The 24934-nt window shown below is 40.2% G+C and overlaps 2 long non-coding RNA genes across 4 annotated transcripts; both read left to right on the forward strand.

Moving 5' to 3' along the window:
- Positions 1–6353: 6353 nt before the first annotated feature.
- On the forward strand, positions 6354–10895 carry LOC107075674 (uncharacterized). 3 transcript variants are annotated; one of them, XR_011183156.1, is made up of 7 exons: positions 6354–6563; positions 6810–6947; positions 7236–7278; positions 7555–7738; positions 8428–8537; positions 9635–9733; positions 10765–10895. It is a non-coding gene; the product is annotated as an uncharacterized lncRNA (long non-coding RNA). The 3 variants fall into 3 exon arrangements; XR_011183157.1 differs by having other exon boundaries at positions 6355–6563; positions 7628–7738; XR_001477187.2 differs by lacking the exon at positions 7236–7278 and having other exon boundaries at positions 6356–6563; positions 7628–7738.
- Positions 10896–20226: 9331 nt separating this feature from the next.
- Positions 20227–22418, forward strand: LOC107075682 (uncharacterized). The gene is made up of 3 exons (XR_001477195.2): positions 20227–20382; positions 20836–20874; positions 21982–22418. It is a non-coding gene; the product is annotated as an uncharacterized lncRNA (long non-coding RNA).
- Positions 22419–24934: the final 2516 nt, after the last annotated feature.

The raw sequence follows: 24934 nt of genomic DNA on the forward strand, positions 1-24934 counted from the left end.
GTGCACCAGACAAATAAAAATAAGGCTCATGGTAATTGCTAGAAAAAAAATAGCAGTGCCTCATTTATTTATGGAGAAGGCAGATCTTTAAACAATAAAAACAGATGAAAAGCACTGCCAGACTACCTCCTTATTCCAAATTAGGATACATGCAGTGGCAGATAAGGCAGAGATGCAATGACATAACCACAGGTGTTTGCTCAATGTGAGAACACATCCAGTAAATAATCCATTTAAAAACTTCTCAGAGGACTTTGGACAATAATCTTAGACATGTTCTGTAAACACAATCTTACCCAACTGCTTACATAGAACTATGCACAATTACACACAGAGAAAAAACATTGGGTAAATCATAATACTTTAATATCGTAGAGAAAAGCATAGCACACTGGTTGCAGATACTGCAGCTGACACAGCTCTCAACTTGTAATTTTTTCTGAAGTTAGAAATGTTTACGAAGGATCCTCAACACATTATCCAATTCCAAATGAAAACTAGGATAGAATGTACAGCACTCGAGCACCCAGAACACTACTCACAATGCCTCAGCCAGATTAAAGAAAATAACTGCATTAAGGCAAATACACAGCTGAATTTAAGCAATTTTTATAGTCATGGTCTTTTCACACAGCATGTACAACCCAGTATTCTAAAGGTGTGAGTCTCTGTGTGTGGCAGGGGAATAGTTCACTTCCTAACTTTGCTACGGCTTCCACACAGAGCCACGCACAAGCTCACCATGACTGAAAATCATTAAAGCTTGACAGCAGCAGAAACCTCATTGGGATCACTTCAGGTAGTTTTTAGTCACAAACGATTACCGTGCTGTTCCTTTGTTCTCAATTGTTTTAAAAAGAAGCAGGGCTCTTTTGTGATAAAGGGCAACAGTCCTGCTACTAAGGATACAGAGGCAGTAACATTTTTCCCAAACTATGTGAAAATGTTAGCTCTGGTTTTTCCATGTTTGCCAGAGCTAAAGCGTTGCACTTGTAGAAGCAGAGAAAAAAATCACAACAGCATCATGCCCACTTAGTCACATTCATCCATTTATTTTGTACCTGCTAGCATTAAATTCTGGTCCGAAAGGAAGCCAGAACCTACCCCGGCAAGCAAATGACCATCAATCCATCCATTTTCTAACCAATACAGGGTCTGAGAGGAGTCCAGTCCAATGCTGTTGTTAAACCCAGGTCCCCAGCAAAAAAACAGGCATTTTGTGAAGCAGCTTAAATCCCCAAACAAAAACTATTGCACATCAATAGCAGAAACAAGCTAAATAGCTTAAAGATATGCAAAATAGTGCATGTACTGTACATGAAGAGTTTAAAATTAATGTCTACTTCTAAAACGTTTAATTTTGCCAAACAAAAAATGGCAATGTAAAATCAGAACTCCGTGACTTTCAATGTGGCGCTTCTGATACATAAACACCATGACACTTTGCCCAAAAGACATCTTATAAAATCACAAAATGAGGTTGGATGACTTTACCATCTCTCATTCTAATTCCTTTGAGATCAATGGCATTTGTGCGATTTTTTGTGTTAAGTCAATTTGCAGCTGAAGGATTTCTCAGTGCCAATAAGACTCTTCAGGATAACTAAAAGGTATATTTTTAACATCAGAGAGCAACTATATATGGAGGATGTTAATGTTTTCCATTTGTTTCCCTTGACAACTGTATAAGTAGCTTTTGTAAAGCTGAAAAAACTAAAAGTAGCTGAAAACATATACACAAACAATAGAAGATTTTTTTCTGTCTGGACAAAAATGTGTTAAATTATAAAATACAGCATAAAAAGTGGTGTTCATTATTCAATCAATGACTAATTTCAAAAACGAGAGTCATATGCCCTGCTTAACATTTAATTACTTATTTTTATTTCATTCCTAAAGTTCTAAAAATATGATTTGATTTTAACTTTTGTTTTTTAATTCTAGGGAACTACAACCAAGACCATAATCTATAAGATTCAGGGGGATTTACTCTTCTATGCTTGTCCTTTTAAATGCCAAATAGTGTTGGTTCAAGTGGCAAAACACCATAAACAGAAGTCAGCATTTCATGTTCATACATGCAAATTTGCAACTGTTTTGTTTGGCCCCGATGGAGCACTGCAGAGCAAGCTAGCATTGCTATGGCAGCTAGCCCCCCCTCTTTTCCCTGTCAGTCTTGCCCATTGCCATGGATATATAAATAGACAGGAGGCCTGTATCACCTGGGGCAATTTATAGCCAAGCCTTCCTCAGGTGGTTCAGGTTCCTTATAGTCTGCTTGGATTATGCTCTGGTATAGAGAGCACCTGATGCCTCCCATGCTTTGTTCCCTGTGTTCCTGACCATGTACTCCTCTTGTATTTGTTATTTAGTACATCTTTGGATTTCTTTAGCATGCTGTTTCTGATTATGGACTCAATTTGTGTTTTGACCCTGGCTTCGGATTCCCTCGGTGCTGTGCTTACAGTGTCTTCTTGGTTTAGGACATCGCTTTTACCTCTGCCCTCAAACTGTGTTTGCATGCCTGTGTACTTCGCTCGCCAGTTCCCTTGCTTATTGGACACACTGCGCTGCCTGCTCATGTCAGCTTGCTTAGTTCCTACCGCTCTGCTTCATTACTTGCCTGCTTCTGGGTTTTCCTCTCGAACTATGGACAGCTGCTTAATTCCATCTCAAGCAGCGGACATGACAGTTCCTACTTAATTAATGTTCATGGGTAATTACATTATCTAATCAAGAGAAGCGCTAATATTTCTGTCAACCAAGATGTACTTCTCTCTGAAAAAATATTTTAAACAATGCATTTATATCTACATTTTATATCTAAGCAGATTTTTTTTCTGTACTGTAGATGAAAAAGCCTATCATTCAAAGATGACACCTCTTCACAATCAATTTCTCCTCATTGGGACAGGACAGGACTTAATTTGAATGATCCTTGCACATAATGGCAAGTTTCTATTGGGTGGAAGGAAGAAGCATCTGGCAATAAACTACAACCTTGCTATCAATTTTCTAAGAATGTGATTTGGGAGGGGGAATAAAAACTATGTTTTTTTCCAGACCTAAGTATTTCATCTATCTGTTTTGTAAAGTATTCCAAAGTGTTTGGTGCAACCACATGATTAGAGAGATGGTATGAGACACCCACAATCCTCCACAGTAAAGTGTCTCCTGTTTTTTGCCCTGAACACTCCTAAACATAATTCCCACTTGTGTGCTGAGGTCTTTGTTTTTACAGAAGCTAACTTATAGACATGGTCAACGCCTGTCAGGATCACGTCCCCTCTAAATATTCACTGCTCCATTCCTTTAAGTGGTCAAAGTATTACATTGTATTGACCTATATTGTGCAAAGTATTCAAAGTGAAGTCTAACTACTGCTGAACTAACACTGCCTGGTACTCAGGTAAAGAACCTAGCCCTTGAGAGGAAACCTCACTGGATCCATTTCCTCTTGGACTCCAAAATAAACAAGAAAGAAGTTTTGGGTAGATTTTTTGATCAATCATTTAGCTTCTAGCTGATTTCTGCAGCAGACTTTTTCTGATTTTGAAAATGAAAAAAATAATGGAATGAAGATTATGTTGTGTAGTAAGGCAGTTCCTTTGCATCTGAAGCGTTTGTCCCCTGCACGTCTGCTGAGCTCATTGGTACAAACTACATTTGGCGATGAAGTATATAGTGATTGAAATCTGACTGTGTGTTCTGAAGAAAAAATTGACAGCTGTAGAGTGAAACAAGGGATCTCATTTATTGAAAACCAGCTCTTTCACTTAGCCAGAGGGAGTTTTCACAAGCAGAACCTTCATTGCCAGGTTTTAAAGACAGACCTTTGATGACAAGCCAGGGAGGTTCTTGACAATATTAAGATGAAGACATAAATAAGAATGCATGTTTAAAACATGAACAAAGATGATCACATTAGCTTGATTAGCTCCTACAGACCAGCAGAGCAGAGTTACAGAACCGCTCTTCTGTAACTGAGAATTCTGAATTGGTAGGCTGCTGTCGCTTAACTTGTAGGAGGAAAACATTATTGCTGTATTGATCCAGGCATGTAATATACAGCATTTCTAAATAGATTCTTATCAGGAATGAGAAACAAAGCAAGCAGAAATCAAAGGGCACTGAAAAAAATGACAAAATAACATTGCAAAAAAGAACAAAGGCCAAAATAGCAAAACTGGTTTTCCAGAACAAATATTTGCATTCATCTTTTACTTTTAAATTAAGAAGTACCTGAAGTTACAGATAGATATATCGTATCATCCCCTGGTTTAAATTTAGACGTTGCCGATAAGCCAAAATAAAATACTGTTGTCAGTGTTGGTGGAGTCCTGAATTCATCTGGAAATATCTGCAAAATGAAATGCTATGAAGAAATGGACACCCAGCAAGAATGGTGTCCAAGCAAAATACATTCTCATATTATGAATCTATAGGTGGATAAAACATTAACATAACAATACAGATTGTTGATCATCTTTCATATAATATATTTGGATGTTGACACTACTGGTTGTCTAATGGCTGATGGATAGCATTTAATCTGCTGTTCCCCTAGATCTGGTTCTCTTCAGAAATGATTAGTCAGCTTTTCTAATTTTTATCGAAAGTGATATATCATATAAAATATGCTCTTTCTGCATCTGCGATTAAGTCCTTTCCATGACTGCTAGTGTTGGGGCTAGTAATACCCTGCCTGTTATTATAATGCTCTTATTGTACAGTGCAAAGAGATAGTATCTTGTGGAATTAGGCAATATTCTGAATAACCTTTTATATGTGGACTATGTGTCAATACTGGGGTACTTGTGTATATTTCACCAATTTCAGCTCTGCAGATTACTTAAATTTGAAACATTATTGATTAAATCTGTCTTACATTTATAACTCCCCATTTATTTGACTTTAAATGTAATAGATATTACATTTCTATTACTGTACACATCATATCTATGTAATCAATGTGTTGATAGTTTAAAGCATACATTTGGATGAATGCCCCCAAACATTGAAAACATTCAACACATTTTTAAACATTTAAAATGTTTTGAAATCGACAAATGCTGCTTGGATAGCATTCAGGGTTGGGAAAATCTGTCTGCTTGGTCACCAGGTTTGATTAAGGAAAGCTGACATGGTGCCTTTCAGAGAGCGGTTGGCTAATTCCTCTAGAGATCTGCCATTTTAGCAGGCTGGACCTTGTGCCCCACTGAGGTCCATTAAGAGAACAAAAGAGACGTTTGCTCCTAATAATTTTATGATGTTATATTGTGGTTGTGTTCCTTGGAATGCAGGTTTTATAGATGAAATTTAGAAGAACCTCAGATCCTCTTTTTTACTCTTATTTTTTAGATTTAAATAACATGAAGATCTGTGAAACTGGATAGACACCAAACTGAACAGCAACAAAACAAAATATAGACTAAAATAAAAAAAAATACTATTGTGTACTACAAATGTCAATCCCTTGCCTTCCAAAAGACATAAAGAACATCATACTTAACTGTAAGATACTGCTTTATTCCTTTGGTCTAAAATCGAAATAGCATCTTCTATTTTGCAAAAATGTCCTTTTAAAGGTAAATACCAGCAATACACATGAAAACCATTTTTTAACAGGGTCTGAACAGTTTAGTTTATAATCTGCAATGAAAAACTACTGTGGCACAAAAAAAGGTTAATTTTATGACTTAATGGTTAATTTTAAAAGGCAAATAAAGTGAAACATCTCAACCACAAGAGTATCTTCTAAAAAAGCGAGAGATATTAAATAAATTTCACTTTAGAAGGCTTTGCACGTTTGAGACATAATTTTTTAATTAAGAGAAATACATTTTTTCTGATTTATTTTGAAGGTTTTATATAGTCTTATGGAAAACCGCTGCATACTGTATACAGTATTATCGCGCATGAAACGGCGATTAAATAGCGCGATTTACGTTTTTAGAATATGAAAATATAAAGTTTATTATGTTTTTAAAAGTTTTGATTTTTACCTCGAAATTACAATATTTCTTAGTGCTTTTGGGGTGTCGATTAACCATGATTACAATGGTGCATTTTGGAGAAAACAAAATATTTTTTTCCTTAAATGTCCGACTGTAGCTCAAATAAGATAAAAATCAGGTCGTGCGCACCGGCCAGGTGGCGTAGCGGGCAAAGTCAGTGTTGCAGCTATTGAAAACCAGGCTCTAAGCCCTGTGGCTTAGAGTAGCCTAGAGCCCCCCGGCACCTCTTCGCTCAGAGCGGGTTCGAATCCAACCCGGGTACGGTCCGATCACGCTCCACCGGCGAAGTGCGTTTTCCAGCAGCCGGGTCTGCACCGGGCCGGTATTTTTAGGGGGGTGGCCATTCTAGGTCACACCCCTAGGAATGGGGAACATTGCACGGGATTAAGGCAAAAGGGGGTTCCAAAAATGGAAGATTTGACGTAATTGCAGATATTGGCGGCGTTTTACGTCACTGCCACCTGGCATAACTTCCCCACGAGTGCGGCTCTCTTCCCCTTCCACGCGTGGGTCTGATTCAAGATGGCGGTGTTGGCAGTTTGCGAGGTAATGTTTCTCTTTTTAAACACTTTAAAATATTATTTTTCTGCCCAAAACGGGCTAGAATCCGGTGTGTTTGTTTTTGAGGTTTCATTTAGGTACGAGACTTTTCAGAAAGATGTCCTTTTATTGAGTGAACAGTGTATTTCTGCGCTGTTTGAACGGGGGTGAAGTTTCCCTCGGCAAGGAAAGGAGTTGAAACTATTTTCTTAGCCGAACCTTGTTGAATACTAATGCATTGTTATTTTGCAGAACTTCTGTCTCCCATCCAGTTGCTGCAACCGAGACCTGAAGGTGTTGGAACCAGTTAATTATTATTTATTTGGCATTGTTGGACATTGTTCGGAATTGCCGGCGTGTGTTTGGTTTTAAGTAAAATGAAATAAAATGGTAAGAAAACATCCTTTTTAAACTCCATTAAATATACTTTACGTGGTTGACTAATGGTTGAGGAATAAAAGGGTGAAATTGTTGTAATGTTTTTTAGTTGGGAGTTGGGAAGGAGTTGAAACCATTTTCTGTAGCTGAACTTTGTTGAATACATTAGTCTTTTTTTATTAGTGTTAGTTTGCAGAACTTCTGTTTCCTATCCAGTGGCAGGAACCGAGACGTGAAGCTGTTGAAACCAGTCATTTTTAGAACTTTGAACTATTCTTCTTTTTTCTGTTCGGAATCCAGTATAGATAGAGGTGTGGTGTTTTCCATTGGATCTGTAGGCGGGGTAAGTTTTGCCTTTCGATAAATCCCAAATGGTCTGTGCTAGCACTACATATAAGGACAAATTATATATAAGCACTACATATAAGGACAGACTATATTTACACATTGCACAAAGAATCTTTAGAATTGTAAATAATATTGAGCATCAAAAGAAACACTGCATAACTGTCACTTTGCTGCGGGTAGTTATCAGGAAAATGGCAATCAGTGTAGCAGGTGTACTGGGCAGACTAGACATAAGTCATTTCATTTTGCTGATCATGTTTCTGATCAACAGGGGGTCTCCTTTGAAAGGCGCATGCTAGTGTCATGTGTGGACACACATTCCAAGCTGCACATCTGTCTTGCAGCGTGCTGTGGTCACTGTCTAGAGGGATTCGGTTCTCTCTCCCAGATCCGGGACAAGCACGTGCCTGTTCGCTGATCACTGAAATATACGTGTTCAGTAGAGCTTTCGTCTGGTGAGTAGGGCCTTCATGGCTTTGACTGTCTAGTTGTCATCCTGCACGTCAGCTGGGTTTACAAGAGCAGCATGAGAACATGCACTGTCCTGCAGGCATGTTGTCACTTCAGGATGAGTCTGCATGAAGGCCAGGTAGTGAGGACCCAGGACATGGGCAGTGAAGCACCATGCAGTCAGGTTGTTCAAACACTGCATGAGGAATTTGATAGCAGCTAGAGCATCACACTAGTATCTCATTGTTTCTCTGTAACATCCAGTGCTTTGCAAAAGTATTCAGACCCTCTACAAGTTTTCAAGTGTTGCTGGATTACAAATGATACTTGTGCATCCTTTTCAAATCACTATTTGTGTTGCAAACTCGCATGCTCATTTTAAAAGACAAAATTAGTTATTTGTCTGCAGATTTCTTAAAGCAATTCAAAAACTGAAATATGCTGCTGCACAAGTATTCATACCCTATTCATATTTGATTATGCCTTTTCGGAATGACTTTAAGTCTTTGGGGTAGGCGTCTACTGGCTTTGCACACTGGTTAGGAGTAATGTTCGACCAGTCCTCTCAAGAAAAAGCTTTGTGTTCTTTGACTGTAATGCAGAGTAACAGTACATGTGAACTGGGGAAAACAGCTCTTGAAACATTTTGTCTAAGACTTGCATTCTTAATGGCATGTGTTGTCTTTTTCCTTAGACAAAGAGAGCCAGTACTTGGTGAACATGGCTGCTGCAAGTCTAGTTTTGCCGCGACCTGCCTGTTGCTGAAGCCTCACTCCAGCGGGATTCACTCTGTTTCCACAGCCGGTAAGTGTTGTCATTGTGCTCATGGTTTGATGTAAGATGTATAGGTAATGGACCACAAAATAGAAATGCCGATGTTCTGTCACTTAAGACGGCATTTGAACAAGCTGTGTGCATCACCAGTAGTATATCTAGCTGTGGCAGTAACCCCATTGCATCACACCTCCGGTGTGTTGAGTGGGGCTTTGCCATGTGGTCTGGATAGTTCAGATTCTAGATTTTGGTTGAGCAGGGCAAAGGTGCTCCACTAAAACTATTGATTTAACTTGCTAATGAAAAAAACCCTACTGCCTGAGCGGAACAGTACCAAAACAAAACCTGTTTCACCTTTAATTTTAATTTGTGAGCGTTTTTAATTTGGGGCCTTCAGACCGTTGGCGGAGCTGTGCACCCCTTTTCTTGAAAACATTGTGCTTTATATTGTGCCAGTCAGGCCTCTCGCATACTTATGACGGAAAGGGGTTCTCTTGATATGTAGGGCATATGAGTTCATTTGTGGGGGTGTTTTAAATGACACCCATTTTCTTACCACTTCTTCCAATTCAGGGTTGGGGTGGAGCTGGAGCACATATTGGCAAGTCAGGGTTTACACTGAAACGGACTCCAGTCCATCCCAGGGTGCGCACACGCATACATGCTCAGCTCTTTGTCCAGGCAATCAACCAGTTTGTTTTCAGACCGCGTGAGTAAATAGGAGCACCCATAGGAAACCCATGTGAACCTGGAGAGAACGTACAAGCTCCATGCAGACAGCAGCCCTGTTCCGGGACTGAATCCAAGTTCTGTGAAATCTACTATATGGATCCTGGCACTTGGTTGTAGCCAACTGAATTGGTATTGACTCATCTTGCTGTGAATCTGTTTCTCTTCTCACCTGCCAAATTTATCACTTAATGAGACCGCTTCATGGACAGTACATATGAAGTTACTTGTGTATTTTTAGAAGTAGCTTGTAGGGAGAAGTGAAAAGAAAGCGTTTTATCCATTGACTCTAATGAAGAGCAACAGTAAATCTCAACTGTGCAATCTGAAGTGTAAACATTGGGAACTTTTTGTCTAAGGAGTGTATTTTAAATGACATTCGTTTTTTTCTTTCCAAGATCTAGAGAGCCAGTACTTGACTGCTGCAAGTCCATTTTTTGAAGCCTGCCTCTCGGTTAAACCTCACTCCAGCGGGATTCACTCTGTTTCCACAGCCGGTAAGTGTTGTCTGTGTGCTCTTGATTTATTATAGAATGTATAGGTAGTGGACAGAAAAATTGGAAACACCAATGTTATGTCACTTAAGAGGGCATTTGTCCAAAATGTGCAGTCCATATGACCTGTATGCGATGACTGAGAAGGTCATGATAGATGGATAACATCATTGTGATGCTCATCAAACTACTGGGTTGCCCACACATGCTCTGTTTCCCTTGCACCTAAAATTGATGCATGGATACCACAGTCCTGGGAGAATGTGCTTCCAGCCTTTGTTGATGAGGTCTTTCCTGCAGACTTCCATGCTTTAGGTATCATTGATTGTGAAACATCAGCAAGTTGAGCCGTCTTACTGCAGCTACTGCAGCTACTGCAGGACCTGCGCTAACCATCACCCCACTTTCAAATGCACTGCAGTTTCTTCTTGCAGCCTTGGTAGTTGTAAAAATATATTTTTCTACAAGACCTCAAGCATGCCAATCTGCTTCATGCATGAGCCCTTTTGCCCAGATGTTTCCAGTTTTGTCCACTAACTGTAGATCAGCTTCTTGAAATGTAGCTGTTGGAGTTTCAGCTATTTTAGCTTTTGCTTTTGCTTTTATTCTGTGCATCACCAGTAGAATAACCAACCACGACAGTAACCCCACTGCTTCTTGGTTGCATGCCTCAGGTTCTAGATTTTTATTTAACTTGCCAATGTAAAAACCAGCCGCTGCCAGAGCAGAACGGCACCAAATCAAAATCTGCACTCTCATTTCATTTTCATTTGTGAGCATTTTTAAGCTGGGGCCTTCAGACCAATTGTAGAGCTGTGTACCCCTTCCTCTTGAAACCATTTGTTTTATGAGACTGTTTAGCCAACTATACCTGTTGTCTGGTGCCACTCAACCCAGTTTCCATTTGCTGCTGTGGAGAAGCTCCTGTGCTTTAAAATTCACCAGTTTCAGTTGATGGGATTATTTTCAGTAATATTTGATCATTGTGAATTTTTTTTGTGCAGTTGTTAACATGGTTATTGTTTCTCGTCTAGGACTGTCCCCCCATGGCTCCGCTGAAGTCTGGCTCTGCTACCTCAATCCACCCATGTCCCAGAGATGGTTCTGCTCCTGTTATTGTCTGTGTTCCTTTTGCACTGTACTCAATAAACTATGGTATGCTCCATTTGTTGCCTCTTCATTGGTTGCAGGCTTTGCTGCTCTTTGTGCAGAGGAGGAACCAGGGCAGGAAAGGCAGGTGGGTCTTTTTTGCATATGCAGGAGGTGGGTTAGGCACAGCTCCTCCCCAAACAGGGAGATAGCCAAAATTTGAGCTGGTTTCAGGGGGACACAGGTGGGGTTATGGGGGGGAGGGAGGAGGGCAGGATTGGGTGGGGTCTGGCTCCTCCCCAAACAGGGAGATAGCCAGCCCCCACCTGTTTCCCCCAGGAACGGGCCCAAATTTTGGCTATCTCCCTGTTTGGGGAGGAGCCAGCCCTTCCCCATCTCCCGCCCTCTGTCTTCCTCGCTACCCCCCACCTGTGTCCCCCTGAAACAGGCTCAAATTTTGGCTATCTCCCTGTTTGGGGAGGAGCCAGCCCTTCCCCATCTCCCGCCCTCTGCCTTCCTCGCTACCCCCCACCTGTGTCCCCCTGAAACAGGCTCAAATTTTGGCTATCTCCCTGTTTGGGGAGGAGCCAGCCCTTCCCCATCTCCCGCCCTCTGCCTTCCTCGCTACCCCCCTGAAACAGGCTCAAATTTTGGCTATCTCCCTGTTTGGGGAGGAGCCAGACCCCACCCAATCCTGCCCTCCTCCCTCCCCCCCATAACCCCACCTGTGTCCCCCTGAAACCAGCTCAAATTTTGGCTATCTCCCTGTTTGGGGAGGAGCTGTGCCTAACCCACCCCACTACCACCAGAGGGCAGACCTGGAACAAAGCAGAGAAGCGGCCATTGAAATAAGACATCCATAACACCATAAGGAAGTGAAGCACTTTTGTTTATTAAAGCACCAAAGACAGACTCCGGTGTGTTCCCCCTGGCAACAAGGCTCCTTGAGTCTTTGACACTGTCTGAAACGAAACATGAAAAAGATCAACATTAGTGACACCTCAAAGACAGTGTGTGAGAAAATTTCCCCCTTTCACACAGCATTGAAGTGAAAAACGCCTGTTGACTACATACTTGACAAAAGAGGGAAGAAGAGTAATAAAAATCTTAAACCTGATAGTCAAATTATTTTGCATACTTGTCAACAATTGGCTTTTTCACCAGCCGAGATTGAGACGCCAGGCAACTCAACACTTTGATTTCAAAAAGCCCCATTCATTAAAACAAAATAGCAAGGTGGAAGACTGCACAGTTAATTTCCAACAACATACATTTCTCATCACAGGTAAAACTCTGGGCAAGCACAAAGTTCTTTTCCTTAAACACTTAAAATGAGTCTGTAGTCCTCAACTGTTAACATGCAGGCTGTTTGGAAATGCACATAAAAGCTAGGCAAGAAATGTGCCACCATAGCCAAAAGCACTTCAAATCTGACCAGGTTCAACACGGAAATCCCTCAGACACGTGTGAACAATATAGCAGGATGACAGCTGTCACAGAGGCCTCTCTCTTTTGCCAAACAAACTGCACAATCAGTCTGGAAAGAGCTTTGTGATTCTATAGGAGCTACAGGTTTCTTTTTCTACAGAACAAAACCAAGAACTTCCAGCTCAGGAAGACTATACCGACATTATTCCACACAGTTACAGCAAAAAAACTAATGTCTTACCTGGCTTAAAAGGTCTTGGGAAACACTTTGCTTCTCTTCGTGGTGAATCAAGCTTCAGGGGTGGGCTGCTCAACACTTTCTGCACCTTGAGAGGCAAAAGTAAACAGGGTGAAATGAAGCCAATGACCTCCATGTCATACCTGCTTATTCCCAGGCTGAAAGAGTCCTCATGCCCTCACCCAAGGAAACATTGTTTCCTCTTAAATAAGTGAAAACTTCAAAACATTACACTAATAGCAATAAACACGTGGCTACAAAACCACTTTATGCGTCATTTCTTTTCAATTATTTCCCATAAATAATGCATATTGCCATGGTCTGACTGGATGGCAGAACACAACCTCATCTCACTACAGATACACCATAATATTCTATGTAATAGCAGTAATGTTAATTTCTTCACCTTCAATTATTTCTTAATAGCAATATAACTTTTGGGGGTCCTGCTATTTCTAAAACCAAAAACACAAAACGTATGCCTGGTTTCAAGAGCTGCTTTTAAGCAAATCAAGAGCACAATGACAGCACTTACCGGCTTCAGCAACAGGCAGGTCATGGCAAAACTGGACTTGGAATAGTCATGTTCACCAAGTACCTTCTCTCTTTGTCTAAGGGAGAAGACAACACATGCCATTTAGAATGCAAGTCTTAGACAAAACGTTTCAAGAGCCGTTTTCCCTAGTTCACATGTACTGTTGTTCTGCATTAGTCAATAAACATTATGCTTTTCTTCCATTCTTCCTTCAGAATATTTAATTAAAGAGCTGCTTCTTAAAATGCTTCATTACATGAAGCAGTGTCACAAAGTGATACATTTGGCAGGTAAGAAGAGAAACAATGGTGCACAGGCAAGTCACTGACTCATGGCAAGATGAGTCCAGACCAATTCAGGTGGCTACTTTTGAGGATATTTAATATCCAAGTGCAATATTGAGGATATTTAATCATCACTGCCTGTGCACACCCGGACCCGGGGTGCTATCGGCATGGAGTTTGTACCTTATCCCTGTGCTCATCTGGGTTCCCACAGTCCAAAAGCATGCTGGTAGGGTAACTGGCTTCTAGGGAAATATGCCCTACATGTGGCTGTGAGTGTGAATGTGCCCTGCGATGGACTGGAGTCCTGTCCAGGGTGTACCCTGCCTTGATCCCATTTCTTGCAGATACAGGCTCCAGCTCTACCTCGACCCTGAATTGGATGAAGCTGTAATAACATGGATGGGGCATAAACACATCTGCACTTCACTTTGCACTACTGTGGCTGGCCTGAAGTCCCTTTATACCTTGAGTGCCACTCATTCAAGAATGAAGTTTAGATTGTTAGCTCAGTGTTTATTATACTAAGCATCAAAATAACCACTTTCATTAAATATCTATCAATATCATGAATAATGACTAATGACATAGAATACATGATTTAATAAAATGTGAGCCCTAACTCACCTGTTCATGGAGAGCACTGGTCAGGTCATGATGTGGTGATCTGTCCTGTGGAATAACAAGCCCAGTGAAGATCAGGAAAGAAAAGCACAAATTAACCCATATGCCTTACACATCAAAACAATGCCTTCCTGTCACTGGTATGTGGAGGCCAGATTGTTCACTGTCTTCTACTGTTCAGTAATTTCTGTTCAACATAATTCTCTAACCCATCAAGACATTACAGACAAACACCATGAGGCCCGAGTGCGACAGTCTAGCTGCTATCAAACTCCTCTTGTAGTGCTTGATGGCACCCTGGCTGCACGGTGCTACACTGCCCATGTCCTGGGTCCTCACTACCTGGCCTTCATGCAGACTCATCCTGAAGTGACAACATGGCAGCAGGACAGTGCATGTTCTCCTGCTGCTCTGGTAAACCCAGCTGACGTGCAGGATGAGAACCAGACAGTCAAAGCCACGAAGGCCCTACTCACCAGACGAAAGCTCCGCTGAACACGTAGATTTCAGTGACCAGCGAACAGGCACGTGCTTGTCCGGGATCTGGGAGAGAGAACCGAATCCCTCTAGACAGTGACCACGGCACGCTGTAAGACAGGCACTGCAGATGTGCAGCTTGGAATGTGTTCACACACGACACTAGCATGCGCCTTTTAAAGGAGACCCCCTGTTGATGAGAAACATTTATCAGTAAGCATTAATCAGAACTGACCTATAATAAAATAAATAAATATAATGTCGGCGCACCTGCTACACAGATTGCCACTTTCCTGACAACTACCTGCGGCAAAATAGCAGTTATGCACTATTCATTTTCATGCTCAGTACTATTTACAATTCTTCAGCTTTTTTGTGCAATGTGGTAAGTATAACCTAGTGTTTCCTTATATGTAGTGCTAACGCTTGCAATTCGGGGTTTATCAAAAACCATAACTTACCACGTCTACAGATCCAATGAAAAAGCCCACAGCTTGATCTACACTCGATTTACAACAGGATTTACACGAGAAACAATAAGAATAGTTAAACAAGTGTGGCACAAGAAAAGAGCACAGAGTTGCAAAATCTCTAGGTAGGCAAGTCTCTACATAAAACATATTCACCCTTCTATTCCACAATGGTTAGCTAAAATAAAGTGTATTTAGCGGATTCTAAAACGGAGATATTCTTACCATTTTATATTTGAAAATCGCACCATGCCGGCAATTCCGAACAATGTCCAACAATGCCAAAGAAATAATCATTAACTAGTCCCAACAGCTTCAGGTCTCGGTTGCAGCAACTGGATGGGAGACAGAAGTTCTGCAAAACAACACCAATAAAAATGCATTAGTATTCAACAAGGTTCGGCTAAGAAAATGGTTTCAACTCCTTTCCTTCCTTCACCCCCGTTCAAACAGCGCAGAAATACACTGTTCATTCAGTAAAAGGACATCTTTCTGAAAAGTCTCGTACCTGAAGGAAACTTCAAAAACAAAAACACCGGATTCTTTCCAGTTTGGGGTAGAAAAATTATATTTTAAAGTGTTTCAAAAGAGAAACATTACCTCGCAAACTGCCGGCGCCGCCATCTTGAACCAGACCCACGCGTGGAAGGGGGAGAGAGCCGCACTCGTGGGGAATTTACGCCAGGTGACAGTGACGTAAAACGCCGCCAATATCTGCAATTACGTCATTCGTCCCCTTTTTGTAAACCCCTTTTAGTACTTTAATCCCGTGCAATGTTCCCCATTCTTAGGGGTGTGACCTAGAATGGCCACCCCCCTAAAAATACCGGCCCGGTGCAGACCCGGCTGCTGGAAAACGCACTTCGCCGGTGGAGCGTGATCGGACCGTACCCGGGTTGGATTCGAACCCGCTCTGAGCGAAGAGGTGCCGGGGGGCTCTAGACTACTCTAAGCCACAGGGTTTAGAGCCTGGTTTCCAATAGCTGCAACACTGACCTTGCCCGCTACGCCACCTGGCCGGTGCGCACGACCTGATTTTTATCTTATTTGAGCTACAGTCGGACATTTAAGGAAAATACAAATTTTGGTTTTCTCCAAAATGCACCTTTGTAATCATGGTTAAACGACTACCTTTAGCACACCCCAAAAGCACGAAGAAATATTGTAATTTCGAGGTAAAAATCAAAACTTTTAAAAACATAATAAACTTTATATTTTCGTATTCTAAAAACGCAACATTGCTTAGAGTCTGGTTTTCGCTAGCGTCAACACTGACTTTGCCCGCTACGCCACCTTACCGGTGAACATGATCTCATTTTTATCTTATTTGAACTACAGTCGGACATTTGTTTTAAAAAATAGAAACATTTGAATTACTGTTAATCTAATGCCTTATGAAACTGGATGGCTTTAAGCACACCCCAAAGCAAGAAAAAATGTTGCAATTCTGAGGAAAAAAACGAAACGTTTAAAAACATAGGTTTCATCACGTTCTCATATTGTAAAAGGTGAAACGCGCTCTTTCAGCGTGATGCTATATGCAGTCATATTCAGGTAACTGCTGCATTTATAAAGTTGCACGCTAGCTTGTTAGTCTTTTAGCAAAATATTTCCATTCATAATTCCAGTTGGATTGCTTTCAATTAAACAAATTGTTACACAATTAAAAAACCTAGATTTGAAAGGGCCAATTCACAGCTTCATAATCTTGGTGCCTTTTTTCAAGAAAAAACGGATCTTTCAGCTGGAGAGCTATAATGCAGCAGGCCTTAAAAATTGTGTTTATAGTTTGTGACGAGTGTCACCTTTCTGTTGGCAGTTAGCGCTGCTGCTTTGCTGCTCCCTGGTACAGGGTTCAATTCTGTCCTGGAGGTGTCTTTCTGTGTGAAGTCTGCATGTTTCCCTCTTGTGGCTGCACTGGAGTCAGGTGAGTTTGTTGCAGGCACCCTGGCTGAGAGACACTGTGAGCAGGCACAGGACTTCGTTAAATTGGTGACAGAACAGAGAAGGACTGAGAGACCCAGACAGACAACATTGTCAAAGCACTGGCCAGACACTGTCAGAGGTCAGGTCAGAGAACCTGGATGAAGACCCACTACATTGATAGATGACCTCATCCCCTTACCCACCTTAGGTCATGCAGCTTCGGGAGGATTGCTGCTAAACAGGAAATGTATATAAGCTGCTGAAAACTTGCATGATGTATCTTTCCAGTCTGGAGGCAGTTTGCTGGATATGATCACTCCAAGTGAAGCCTGGGGTGGTCGTGGAAGAGAGTTAAAGTGCCTCTACAAGAGCTGCAGAGAATACAGATGAGGCTGACTTTTAACGGGTTAAATCAACTCATCACCAAGGCCCTGTCAACTATTTTACTAATGAGGAGTTTTTAATTTAAAGTTAATTTAGTGCTTATACAACACTCAAGTGTACCACATCCATCACATTCATGGACTTAAATCACTTAATCAGTATCCAAAATCTGTATTTTATGTTTCTAAAAGTCATATAAACCTGAATGGAGTGATACATTTCATTTGTTTGCCTTTTGTTGTTCAATACTGTATATACTGCTTCAGGCGCATTGGTTCGTGGACATACTGTATGTACACATGAATATGAACATACACCACAGGTATGAGACGCACTTGGGAGTCTTGGCCTGACTGCTCATACTGTATATGGTGCCCACTATTACCAGTTAGTTTAGTCTTTAGATTTGATTTCATTTTCTACAGTTTGTGTTTTGTTCTGTTTGAAATGATTAAGTAGGATCTCACCTCAAAGCTGCTAATCACATGGCACTGCGGGGCTAGTGGCAGGGAGAAAGGGGGTGGGGTTAGCTTTGGCTCCTCCGCCCATCACCATAATTTTGGAGAAAATTATTAGAAGCCCTGATGTAGAAGGACAGGAGACTATGAATGTTCTGAAGTATGAGTTGAATAATGTACTGTATGCTGTTGTGCAGCGGTCTAAATCACAAGAAGAAAAAATTGTTTCAGGAAGAATTCTCGGATTGCTGATGGAGACACTGCCTATGGATCAAGAAAGCATCTCTTGGATCTAGCAAATCTGACCAGATTCAACACGGAAATCCCTCAGACACGTGTGAACGATACAGCGGGGTGATGGCTGTCACAGAGGCCTCTCTGTTTGGCCACGTGAAGAATCAGTCTGGCAAGAGCTTTGCGATTCGACAGGAGCTGCTGGCTTGTCTTTCCACAGAACAGAATCGTGAATTTCCAGCTCGTTAAGGCTATACCAACATAATTCCACACTGTTACAGAAAATGCCATGTCTTCCTTGGATTAGAAGGTCTTGCTTGTCTTCACGTGGTGAATCAAGCATCAGGGGTGGGCTGTTCAACACTTTCTGCACTCTGAGAGGCAAAAGTAAACAGGGCAAAATGAAGCCAATGACCTCCATGTCATACCTGCTTGTTCCCAAGCTGAATTAATGCTCACCTCCTCATACCCTCACCCGAGGAAACATTGTTTCCTCATAAACAACTGAAAATTAATTATCCCAATATTTGGTAACAAAACAATGCAATGTGAGCAAAACAACTCCAGTCATAGTGCAATTTCAAATGCAGTAATGAACATTAAAGTGATTAACTTACCCCTGAAGACAAAACATGATCTTCATAAATTGTTCCTTAAAACTGCATCGAAACCAACACCAAATCTGATTTAAAAAACCCAGAGAACTTGGTAAACAATTTATATCTGACCCCAAAAAACAACCCCCAAAACGAAACAAATTAATGAAAAATGTTTCTGATTTTCAGAAACTCAGGCCTACCCCATCCCTAGGAATTTGGAACAGCCGCCATCTTGCGCTCTCTCGCCGCCTCTAGTAGCGGAGAGAACTGCAGCTCAAATCCAATCACGGATACCGCTTTTTGCATTTGTCCCGCTTGTATTTGCTCGAAAACCAATTTGAGGAAATACTATACTGCTCAATGTCAAATGCAAAGTGTAGTTGTGAATTTCTGGGATAAAAACACCAAAATATACCTAGCAGTTAAGAGAAAAACAAACTGCATTGCAAAAGTTATGTAATGCAGATAGACATTTCATGAATGAATAGCTTTAATCAAGACAGGTGGTTTATCGGAATGGTGTAGAAATAAAAACACAGAAGCATTTGCTGGTCACACACAGCAAAATCCAGAAGCGAATGGCAAATGTTCACAAAACATGATAGTGCTTGAGACCATAGTTTCCTTTAGTGCAGAAATAATTGAAAAGATAAACACATTTTTTATGTATAATGAGACTAATTCACTCACATTCCTTTGCATGTTCTTCTATATTATGTTAATTCTATGAAAATCACTATTTAGATGATAAAGTGTTTGATATGAATTCCGTAAAAGCCTTTAGGTTCATTTCTTAGGGGACGTACTTGCATATTCTTTGCCTGCAAGGCAACTAATGATTTTCCTGCATGAAAAAAAAAATATATTGTGTATTGATAGTATTAAAGTTATCTTTCCCAAATTCTTGCCCATACAGCTTTGCTTTTTGCAATGCTTTTTAATCTAGCAGTTCTTTCAGAGCCTTATCAGTTCTTTAAATTCTCATTGGTAGAGCATCAAGTGTCATGTCTGTCCCTGTGTGCAGAAAGCCTTATTCTTATTATGACACCACGTAACATGAAGTAATATTAAATTTTCCATAGGTACACTATTATTTGTTGAAACTGAGGCTTCCTGTGCACTGAACAAGACAAAGGAAGCCCGAGTGTGACTATCCAATCAAAGATGTTTACAGGCTTGATTTTCTAGTATAAAGATTCGAGAGAAGAGTTTTAAAAGACGGGCTGTGAAAACTGTCAGCACTGTTAGCTATGTGAAAGGACGATATTTTGGTAAAACAATGTTTTCCCTGCAAATTGTTAAGGAAGTATTAATTAGGATTTCTTGTTTAGTCAAAAAGTTCACTTACTCCCTTTTGTACTGTACGTGCTGGTATTTTACTCCTATTCTTAATGGAATGACGCTTCATCGTAGAAAACTGAGATTGTGTGTTACTTTGGATAAAGGGGCGATCACAAGACATTCATCTGTAAATCTATTTACTTTAAAGGAATTTTAAAAGGGAATAATGGCGAGATTCCTTTAGAGACATTGAATGTATGAATCTAATACAGTGTTGTTTGTCGAATTTGTACGCAATAGCAGTGTTACATGCTGTTTTTGGGGGTCCACATGTGGAGGTGGGCGTGTCCCTAAATTGGGTCTCCCTCTGTATTGGTGGGAGAGAAAGCGGTCCGGTTTTTAAATGCCAGGACGGGATAGCTGAAGAGAGGACCAAGAAGGAGAAATGGCGAAAACGTGAGACGTGTCGGGTTTGGTTTCTTACCGGTGGGGGTGGAGTTGGGATTGTTGTGGCATCCGTGGTTTTTTTTTTAAGTTTTCCGTTATAGTTTAGAGTAGAAAAGACAGTTTGCGGAAGGCTTTTCTTTGGCTTTGCCACCCTTTTCTCGGGAGACAGGTTTAGCAGGTAATATGGTTGTTTTTTTTGCTGTTCGTTTAGTTTTAACTTCCTAGCACTTTCCGTCATCCTCTGTGTGCGTGTGTTGCCGTCCGTTAAACCCTGGCAAATATGTTAATTCCCTAAACTGAGCCATATTGGGGACGAAACAAACCGTAAGTGTAAAAACAAAAATACCCTGAATTTGTCCGTGTTTGCTGTAGTCGCATAAACAAATACGGTGAATTTGTTAACAACTTGCGTAGTTTTGAAAACAAAAGCCTAGAGTTTGTACGCAGTCAGTCCTTGTTAATAACAATGTTACAAGTGGTTAGATTAGCGCTGCTAGAGGTATTTGTATTTACACAACATCCAAAATATTTAAAAGGATTAGAGCATCCAGGATGCTTATACTTCCGGAAGAGTATTCCAAATTTGCTTTGCATCTTCCTTTGTCTTCATGATGTCTCTTTTTTTTGCTAGGTGTACTAATCAACTGTAGGATCTCCCGGAGATAAGTGGGTGTGTGTAACCTGAATGCATGTGTAACGGCTTAATTGCACACTGGAGAAATCACTCAACTGAACTTCTTAATTCTAAAGACATTTGGTTGCACCAGAGCTTATTTTGGAGTGTCATAGCAAAGAGGACAAATCCATATGCAATTAGTTTATTGTTCTAAAATTCTAATTGAGGAGGATGTATAGAATTTATCTATCAATGGCCAAAAAATCCAATTAACTACATTGATTGCATATAGTAATGTGAAAGCCAGGATGCAAGATCTGTGAGGCAGCACATCTTACTTCCCAATTGCCCCACAAAGCCAAATAGTCAGTTAAGTTTAGATGTTGTTAAGGAAGTGTTAAATTCTTACTAATTACTGGTTAATTTACTCATGGAGGAACTTGGGTACTATGATTAGTCTAAAGACCTGGTACAGATCTTGAATGTTTTGTGTGAATTGGGTTAATTGTATAACTTGTCATGCAGTTACTAACATGTATTGGAGTAGAATTAAAGACCAAGCTTGGATCATGACCTGCCAAATAGCTGTGATCCTTCTGAATCCAGAAATATTGGATGGCTTTCTCCTGACTTAAATTGTGAGGAAAATAAGTGACATGATCCAGAGGGAGCAGATCTCCACCCCAACTGCTGATACTGACATTTTAATTCAATAACTCTCTCATTGTCCTGTCTAAACAAATGTGAAATGGCTAGAAGGAAGGGAGTTTCTCAGGAGTGCAAAAATATTACTTTAGTAAAACCAGTATTGTGAGATGAATCAGATGCTGTGGTAGTAGTTCTAGAACTCGTTAGTTCTCCAGCATTACTGTATTTGTATATTAATTACCAAGAGTTTGGTACAGGCAAGTCTACACTAGCAAATGTATTTTAAAAATTAGTTGACACCACACCTAAACTTCCACTTCAAAAGTGCTGAAGAAATCAATTTTAAGAATAAAAAAAAATCTGGTATTACCTCTCCTTGATTGGGTAGGTTAAAAGTGTCTTTCACTCTTGGGGGGGGGGGGGGATGTGTGTGTAATATCCATTAAAAGATATTCCATTGAATACCTTCTGCATCTTTTCAGATTGATTACAAATCTGAACTTTTCCTTCCAGGATTCCAGATCACTACTGGACTTAAAATTCACGCTGTTGCTATACAGTAGTACAGGCTGCCTGACTAGGTAGCCAAAGCTTTTTGGCAAAGTCTAACATGATTAAATCTTCTTGGAAAAAGAAAAGTAGTCTTGAGTACAGCATCTACTTTAGGCTTTAGCTCCTTCACTAGAGCCCCTGTTTTAGACTCGACTTCAATCAAAGTCACGAAGTGGAGGATATCATCCTGGGATGGAGTGCACCGCATTCCAAGATCTTCAAGCAACTGTTGAAGTAAATATCCAGATTGCATCCTCTTAATCTCTTGAGGAATACATTTCAGATCACTCTTTTAAAAAGAGGCATGCTTATTATAGAAGAAAGAAGCTTCTTGGTTGCCATGCACATCTCTGAACTTCACAGCCTTGAGAACTTGGATGATCTTTGATGTGTTTTTTTTTTAAAGACCTTAAATGTACAGGAAGAATTTAATAGGAATTTTTAAAATAAACTTTGGCTTTAATCTCATGACAGCCTCCGTAATCCTTATCCGTAATGAAATTATACTGTAAACCATCTATAATCCTAACTAATTGGGACCAAGCATATTTCTGATAATGTCAGACTTCAGATAATCAGAGTTATCCATATGTATGCATTTATATTATTTTTACTGACTTCAAAGGCATTGGTTTATAAAAAAAACCTCAATTAGCTCGACTACAAAATGAATGCCATTTAGCATTGTGTACGCAGCTTGGAATAGGTATGCTAATAGAAAACCAAATGACAATCTCAAATATATGAAAAATGGGTTTTCTTCAAGGACTTATGTCAAATAAAACAAGTTTAACATTTTTGTAATCTTAATTTTAAGAGTGAATTCAAGTCTATATGCCATTCAAATGCAAACACTTCAATTGGGTGGTCTTGAAACTACACAAAAGCAACACATTACTAACGTCCTGAATGCTCTGCCACTGTCGGAGTGTGAAACTACTCAAGACCTGAGATTGCAAAGGGCAACAGAAAAGATTAATGAGGATGAGCCCTGGAACATAAAGACGATTCTAAAAAAGGTCTGCCATATAAACCCACTGGTGATAAGAATGTCATTTTCTGTTTCTATCAATGTTCACTATACCCCTTTGTTAGATGCTGTAATTCTCAAAGAGGCAACACCATGAAATCTGTTTTGGCAAAAAAAAAATCCTAACTGGAAGACTGTGCTTTTAAAAAGAAGCAAACCTGCCAATTGTGTTCAGAACAAATAGGGACTGTGCAGATTGATTAAACATTACGCAAAGCAACAGGCAACTGAACAGGAATGGCAAAAATAGGACAATACCAGCTACACTAAATGCATTTTTTAATAAAAGAACAATAAGTTATTGAGCATTGATTTTGAAGGATTTATTTTTCCCCCCTCAGTGACAATTAACACTTTATAAATAAGGTACTCTACAATGCATTCATTTCTCACTGAGAAAAGCTACAAACATTCTGCAACATGCCTGTATAGTTCTAATCCAATTACAACACATCAATCAGTATTGAACAGATTTAAAAAGTTCTTTGTATTTTTTTTTTGCAGATATGCTCAAATTTATAAACTACTTATAAAAACACTGTCCATTTGAAAGGCCAAATACTTCCAGGACAGGTCCCCAGTCCATCACAGGGCACATACAGGCAAAACAAGCACACACTCATGCAAAGGCCAATCTTCCCCAGAAGCCAATTAACCTGCCAGTATGTTTTTGGTCTGTGGGAGGGAAACGGAGAACCTGAAGGAAACCCGCATGAACACAAGAAGATAGCACCCCAGGAATAGAACCTATTGGTGCAGGGCATTGATGTTAACCACTGTGGCACCAGGCTGTACACTTATCTCTGTAAATATTACGATGCCACGCAGGGGTGTGCCTTGTGAGTAGTGGTTTTTACTGCTCTTTCCTGCCTAAGATGGGAGTGCACAAATCACAGGCTAGCTGACAGGAAACCAGCAACCACTGGAGCAGGATCAACTGGATCAACTTCTTTCAGCTCCGACGGAACAACAGGTGTGCTGCTAACACATTTCCCCAGCATGGGCTATTTGTTTCCCAGCTAGAATCTAGAAGGGCTTTTTCTGCCATAGCTCAAGGCTGTTTATTTTTCCCCCAGCATACGACAACCCGGAAGAGCTAATTTCTGCCACTGTTTATTTTCACCCTTGATGGAAAAGACCCCTATTGTAAAATAATATTTAATAAAAGCCCTATTTTTCACTTTAAAATCGTGTTTCAGGTTTGGCTGTGCTCGGGACCTATCTGGAACCTGTCACTTATTGTGGGGTGCCCCATGTGATATCACAATATATATATATAAATGCAAGACTGCCTGACATTGTTACATTTTTAATTAAATCCAAAGGCTACAAAGAATAACACAAACATTTCTTTCAGCATAAGGTTACACTTGTAAACCCAATTTAAAGTAAAAGCCCTTAGGACATCACACTTAATCTGGTGAAAAGGGCAAACTCTAACATTCTCCAAGTCAGCAGTTCTCTGAGGGCAAGATTTCTCACCACACAGTGAATACGACTAATAGTTGTCAATGGAAAATTCAAGGTTTTTTATTTTTGCTCCCCTTCCAGAATACTGAAAGGGATTATTACAATGTTTCCTTAAAAGCTAGGTTCCTTTTTTTGTGTTCTAAAGATATTTTTTAGGTTTTATTTTTAACAATGTAACTTAACTTTTTATTGTTTTTGATAGTTCTACCAAAGTAAATGAAAAATAACTTTATGTATTGTACAACTTCTTGTTTATGCCCTCATGCAGCTACTCTATGGTTTAAAAATACAGAGTGCGGACAGATACATATATTAAAAGGGACACACAGGTTATACTGTATTTTAACACCAAACAGTGAGTAATGGGTATGAATATTATTGAGAACTCATCCAGTCACAATGCAAATGGAGACA

Source organism: Lepisosteus oculatus, chromosome 23 (assembly GCF_040954835.1).
Source record: "Lepisosteus oculatus isolate fLepOcu1 chromosome 23, fLepOcu1.hap2, whole genome shotgun sequence".
Taxonomy (NCBI): domain Eukaryota; kingdom Metazoa; phylum Chordata; class Actinopteri; order Semionotiformes; family Lepisosteidae; genus Lepisosteus; species Lepisosteus oculatus.